Raw genomic sequence first — 6,840 nt, 5'->3', positions numbered from 1 at the left:
GCATAGTACTAACTCTTATATTTTCATCAGAGTTAGGAAGTGAGTGGCTGGCAAAACTCTCCTGAATTGTTTTCTGGCTAATTTGAAAATGAACATGTAGCAAAAGGAGACCACTATTAGTGGGCCTACAAACACTATGCATAGAACTAGTTCCAATCCACCTTCTCTTTTGAACAGCGTCGACAAAGGAAGACTCAGTAAAATAAACCACACCAAAAGAATGACCGCAATGCATCTTCTTTTACTTAAAATGTCCTGATACCGGAGAGGAAAGCGAGTCGCAATAAAACGGTCGATTGAAACGCAGCACGAGTTCAAAGCAGTGGCTGCGGTTGTGTGAACCCACAGTGGGAAGCTTATCTTAGACAAAGCGCTTTCATATGGAATCCAACATCTGATAGCAATCCAAACAGGATCTATAACAAGGCCGACAAAAGCGTCCCCCACAGATAACGAGGCTAAAAAGTGGTTGGAAATTGTTCGTAAAGACTCGTTTTTGTAGAACAGCCACAACACAACGACATTTCCAGTGACAGCGGCTACACCAGACAAGGAGAACCACACTGATAGAACGATGGATGCTGCACTGCTGAGATGTTGGTCTATGCAGTTACCTGTCATGTTAAGTTGGTGTAAAGTAACAACAGAAGTTGAGAAATAAGTTCGGAAACCGTATGAAATTTTCAACTGGCTGCCCTTGTCAGGGAACAGATGTTACTGACTGTTGCTGAGATAGTTCTTCCGTTTTATGCATGCAATTATTCACAATTTTTCTCTGAATATGCAATTTTTGATAGGTAAACCTAATTTTCTTGCGGCGTCTGTTTGAGGAAAGGTACTTGTGACATTAAAAAGATCTCAAAGTTTTTTGAAAATATGCTATGAAACTTAAATTTTGTTTGATCCGTCTCCAGTCCATAGATGTAGATATAGTTATATCTCAGTCTATCGGAAGAAGATTAATAAAAATGAATAAACGTTTCCCCTCGATTGGCAGCTGCTTTCTTGACAAGAAATGCAAAAAATAACAATGACTGAAAGTCATTGTTATTAAAACGTTTTAAGAACCTTTTTCACGCTAATCTAACAATTGGTCACACTCGTAGACAGACTCAGGGGGCCCTTATTTGAATCTAACTAAACCGAATGTCAAGTTTGTTGCCGCATATGAAAGTTTGTAGCCTTATTCAAATCAATAAATGTGTTGAGTTGCGAATTAAAAGTTGATCTTAAAATAGTCGGTAATTTATACATACTGCGAATAATACGCAAGTCAAACGAACTCAAATGGGGGGGGGAAGGGGGGTATCGCGGCATTTTAGACAGCTGCTTTATTCAAAAAAATACGTAAATAAAAAGCCCCTCTTTGCTTCAATTTTTCCAGCTTTAGTGATTTCAATGGGTCGTTTTTTCGACACATCATCAGCCTAAATTTTACTTGATTGGAACTTAAACCTTTCTGGCCTCTCAAGAATACAATAGAATTTTCCGGTAAATTATTTGTCTCCATTCAAGAGAGAAGTCGTTACATGTTAGTCTGTTAGTTTTATGGTCCGTTACGCACTGAAGAATCATTCAGCACGATACCTGAAGTTGCGTAACTGGGCTCTGACAAGGAAATGTTCGATTAGAGAGCTAAGGAAGACGTTTATGGTAACTGGTGAAAAAAAAAATCGACTCGCAGCCGTCTGTTTTCTGCCACTTGTTCGCTAAGAGGCAAAAATTTGCATAAGCCTTAGCCGACTTGCGTCAAACTGGTAGCTAACTTTCATCTTGTTTCGTTTAACAAAATAAATGATCAAACGCTAATAGATAATCTTCAGTATTATTAAAACCGTATTTTTTTTTTAGTTCCAAGCTAAAAATATCCCTGACATAATTCAAATTTTGGATGCAGTTAAGTTTTCGTGTTGAACCTGATGGGCATCGTTTTGTTGTCTTCAGAACTTAGCTCATTCACAGTCATTATTTCAACATTTATACATGCCTTTATTTGCTTTCGTCATTCACGGTATCCAACAGAAAATGAATTTAAAATTGATATTCATGCCTAGTGTAATGCGACCAGACAAAGCAACGAACGATAAAACAAGAGCTTAAATAAAATTTTATGGTAAAGCAACATGCAGAGAGGAAATAACTTATATATATATTTTTTATATTTGGTCAATTATAAAGACCTCCAGCGAACTTGGCGACTCCTTGCTTTGCCTCGATCCATTGTGGAGAAACACAAGGAGAAACGCATACAACATTTGTTAAGGTAGTATGAATATAGTCTCATTAGTCGGTAATTGTGTTTAAATCTAGATGCGAATATTTAATTAAATTTGATAATGGCTGATAGTTTCGAAAGAAACTGTTTGGGGCTGCGTCGGTGGGAGTAACGAAATAATTTGGATATATCAACAAAGTTGAAATGGTAAATCGGCCACCGTAAAGATTACAAAAGCTGACGTTTCGAGCGTTAGCCCTTCGTCGCTTCGTCGCGTTAGCCCTTCTTTAGCCCTTCGTCGCTTCGTCGCGTTAGCCCTTCGTCGCTTCGTCGCGTTAGCCCTTCGTTAGCCCTTCGTCGCTCCGACGAAGGGCTAACGCTCGAAACGTCAGCTTTTGTAATCGTTACGGTGGCTAATTTACCATTTCAACTTTGTTGATATATCCAAATTATTTAATTAAACTTGCTTGTGATTGCACGCTTTATCATTTCTGTGTAACATTTAGTAAAAGGAATTGAGGACTTTTCTCCGCATTTAAATGAGGCTAGGTGACCTAGCCTCGTCTAAAGACTCGGGTGGTTGGGGGGATTCAAGAGAGGTATGCGCACCTTTTGTCAATTGTTGACTTTACATAACTCAATCAAATTCTCCTAACCTTCCCCTTGTTAAGATGAGGCTCTGTAGAGCCGGAAAAAACCTCTCATGAAAGTTGTAGTGATAAGATTGTTCAAAGGAATTGGGATCTTTCAACTGAGAAGTATTCGGAACAAGAGCCTCTCTTAAACTTCTATCGACCGATTCATTAATCATTCATTAATCATTGGTATTTATCAACTCGTTTTATTCTTTATTTTTTTTACATACCATTCACTTGTCATTTATTCATTTATCTAGTTACTTATTTAAATTACTGAATAAAAAAAGTATTTCTGTTGAGGGAAAGCAGTTTACGACAAAAGGTTTTATATTTAGTATTGAAAGCTTTTTCTTCTAACAATTGCCGTGTAATGTTGCGCTTAGGATTGCCAAAGCCTGACTTAGAGCGCCGGATTGTGTTGTTCGGGAGGTCGAGGGTTCGAGCTTCGGCCGGACCAATACTCATGGTCTTATACTAACTGAGGAGAATTTGCTACCTTTCTATAATATCAAGAAATGGATAGACATTCTAGTCGTAAATTCCCACGCACGAGATCACTGTGTGGTGGATGTCCTCCCCTGGGGTGGGATGGGTGGGAGAATGGCCCTGAAAAGCCCTATGGAGAGTGGTCAATTAACCTATGTATGTATGTCTGTATGTATGTATGTATGTATGTATGTATGTATGTATGTATGTATGTAGGTAGGTAGGTAGGTTGGTAGGTTAGTCTTTGAAAAAATTTATTCGTGCTTATTTATTCCAAATTGCACTCGAAATCATGTGATTACCTATACATAACTGCATCTCATCTTTTCCACTGTTTTCGACCCGAACTCGTTCAGTTAGAAGTTTCTGTCATTAAGATAAATAGATACTTTATTATAAACACCTTGCAGCCATAGACTGAATTACGGAATATTTACAAATACAGATGATAAAAAAAGGAGGTATAAAATATTACAACTTCGTCGTTAAGAAAGAAGGAAAATTATCTACATCTTATAAATATGGCTAAAAATAAAACTGTTCTTCAAGCGCTCGGTTTTGCATATGGGGAGAGTGAAATCACTTTTGCGCCTCAGTGCGTATCTACAACTTTTCCTTTGGGGGAGGAGGCTGTGGAGTCTATGGGTGGGGTTACGGACTATCTCGTCAAACAGATTGGTTGAAATTTTTACCCTCCTCTCGTGAAGTTTCGGTAGGCCCGCTGTGTCTAGTGCTACACTATATGGCAGGTCAGGATAGATGACTCTGAGTGCTCTTCTTTGGATCCATTCGAAAATCTTCGCTGATTTAGTTTGGTAGAGAACGGTGGAATACAGGACTTGCGTATTCCAAGACGGGCCTAATACATGTCACATATAATTGCACAAGTTCGCTTGGTACAACTCCGGATCTCTTTAGTTGTCTCAAAAAGTAGAGACGAGAGGAACATTTTCTACTTAGTTCAGAGGTGTGCATGTTCCACTTTAAATCGTGGCTAATGGTCACGCCTAGCAATTTGGCATTGGTGACTAATTCAAGGGGTTTGCCATTTAGGACTAGGGGTTCAAAATCATAGTTGCTGTTAGAGAATCCAATTCGTAGTTCTTTGCACTTAGCCTCATTCAGTTGGAATCCATCGATACTCGCTTGTCTTGAAAGGTCGTCCACTGCTTCTTGGAGTTTGCTCTCACTGCCCTTAGTAACTATTTCGGAACAAGATGTGTCGTCCACGTATTTCCACAAGTCAGCTGAGGTGTCCAAATCGTCAATCATGATGAGAAATAACCAGGGACCTAATTTTGTTCCCTGGGGGACGCCGGATGGTACAGAGCGCCATTCAGAGTGACAATCTTGAGGAAGGTTAACTCTTTGTTTCCGGTCCATCAAAAAGTCGACAATCCAGCTTTTGGCTTGACTCGGAATATCGTATGTTGCTAGGTTTTGAACGAGAACACTATGGTCGATAAGGTCAAAAGCCTTACGGAAGTCAAGTAGAGCTACTCTTGCCGTGGCACCATTTCCGTCGGTGTTAACAAGCCAATTATGCATCATGTTGACCAGAGCATGTGTGGTAGACGATTTGGGGAAAGATCCGAATTGGCGAGGGTCGATACTTTGTAACACAGCTGGTTTAACATATTTCTCAACAATGTGGTCTTCAGCGAGTTTGGACAAGATAGGCGTGAGAGAAATGGGACGGAGGTGCTTGTTAATATCATTAATGGGCCTTTGTTTTGGGACCAGGAGGAAATAAAGGAAAGGAAGCTCTCGTGTATGCTGCACCGAAAAAATGAAGATATGCTTCTACAAATGTATTTTTAAGTATCTGATTTGATTTCCCCTTTTGACAAAAAATCAAAAATAAATAATTCCGAAAATAAATAATCTCCAGTATGGCTATAACTATTTTTTTTTTCAGTTTCAGGCCAAAAATATCTCTGAAATATTTCAGATGAAAATAAATAATCAGTATGGCTATGACAGTTTTTATTTTTTTTTAGTTTCAGGCCAAAAATATTCTTGACGTAGATCAGTTGAACCAGTTTCATCTTAAACCTGAAGAGTGCCCTTTGCTGTCCACTAGAATTTCCTCCTTTCACTGTCATCGCTTCAAAATTTGTACTTTTATTTACGTTCGGCCTTAGGGAGTTTAATAAATGAAAAATTCATTGGATGGCTAATGTAATGCGTTTATAGCTCTCGAAAGCATTTGCATTTCTGCATAAGATTAATATGACGACTCGTGCAAAGAAATTTCAGTTTCGGTGAAGAATATCTGTCTGGTCGGTAGGGAGTATGGAAAATTTGTATTTTCTAACTTTCTTCTACTGTCGCTGTAAATCAGCTTATTATGAATATAGCTACCAGTGCAAAACTTCTTAACGACTCTCCCGTCTTCCTATAGCTTGCTCCTACAAACGTACTGTCTGGAGCAGGATATGAGATTAAGAGAGGATAATCTGCAAATTGATGAATGAAAACACATTCCGCACAATACGTTATAGAATTTTAAAAATTGGCAACAGTTGAATCTTTTTTGCGTGCTTATCTTGAGTGAATAATAGAAATAATGAGTCCATTTTCCTTGTACCCTGACATAAGGGTAAGCCAGCTTGCGTGACTGGTGTAAGAAGGCAGTAAGATAGAACCCTCGCACTTGTATTATCGTTTCTGTTCCCCTCATTGTGTGCCAACCACCAATGACATAGAGACAACTTGTCTAAGTCAAATTTTTATTCATTATTCTAATAATTCATTCCTATTTGTTGAGGCCATAGTGTTATACGAAGACCTGCGAGAAGGGAATCCGTGGACGGCTAATTGGGCGGCAGACCCGATTCATTTTAAAGGTTAACAAGCAGCTGTAAAGCGAAACTCCTCAAGAAGTGCTCGGCCAAAAACACCGCCAAAGCGATGAGGTGGTGAAGATAGCGTACACCCACAGAATATCCTCAGTTAAGACTAAAGAAATGATTTCCACCAGATCGAACACACTACCGCCAGAACAAATTATAACAGATTAGAATTACGAATTATTTTAGGAGGCATACTTATAATTAATTCTAGACACAGAGAGAATTTCTGTTGTCAGATTGGACTTCAGACTAACATTAACATTCAAATTGATCATATGACTCGGTGGAGTCAGACTCACGCCTCCTCACGAATTGTTTGTGATTATTTAATCTGTTCATGTTGTCCTTCAGCAGCATTGTTAAAATATATACAAACTATTTATAAAAAATATTTACCTTTTACAGCAGTTTAAGGTCTCAATCGATTAGTTTGTATATATTTGTGATTAGCGTTAAACTGCACTTAAATTTTGAACAGGGGTCGTTAATAATATGAGTACCCAAAATTAAGAGTCTCATATAGACACCCTGTCGCTGAAACAGCTGCTTGTCAAAGAAGACTTTTCCTTTTAATTTTTTTTTTTCATATTTCCCACAAAGTCAATAACATCGGTGATTTTCTTTATCGATAGTGAGAGATCGGGGA

At 38.5% G+C, this 6,840-nt stretch overlaps 1 protein-coding gene across 1 annotated transcript in view; it reads left to right on the top strand.

Annotated features, from left to right (window-relative positions):
* The first annotated feature begins 5,484 nt into the window (after positions 1–5,484).
* Positions 5,485–6,840, top strand: part of LOC148723911 (beta-1 adrenergic receptor-like) — a 2,789-nt gene continuing 1,433 nt past the window's right edge. Inside the window, exon 1 of the mRNA XM_088732073.1 lies at positions 5,485–6,257. The gene's annotated coding sequence lies outside the window, so the exon portion shown is untranslated. The remainder of the gene's footprint in view (positions 6,258–6,840) is intronic.

The sequence above is a fragment of the Stylophora pistillata genome, chromosome 9 (assembly GCF_964205215.1).
Source record: "Stylophora pistillata chromosome 9, jaStyPist1.2, whole genome shotgun sequence".
NCBI lineage: Eukaryota > Metazoa > Cnidaria > Anthozoa > Scleractinia > Pocilloporidae > Stylophora > Stylophora pistillata.
This window is presented reverse-complemented; position numbering and strand designations above follow the sequence as displayed.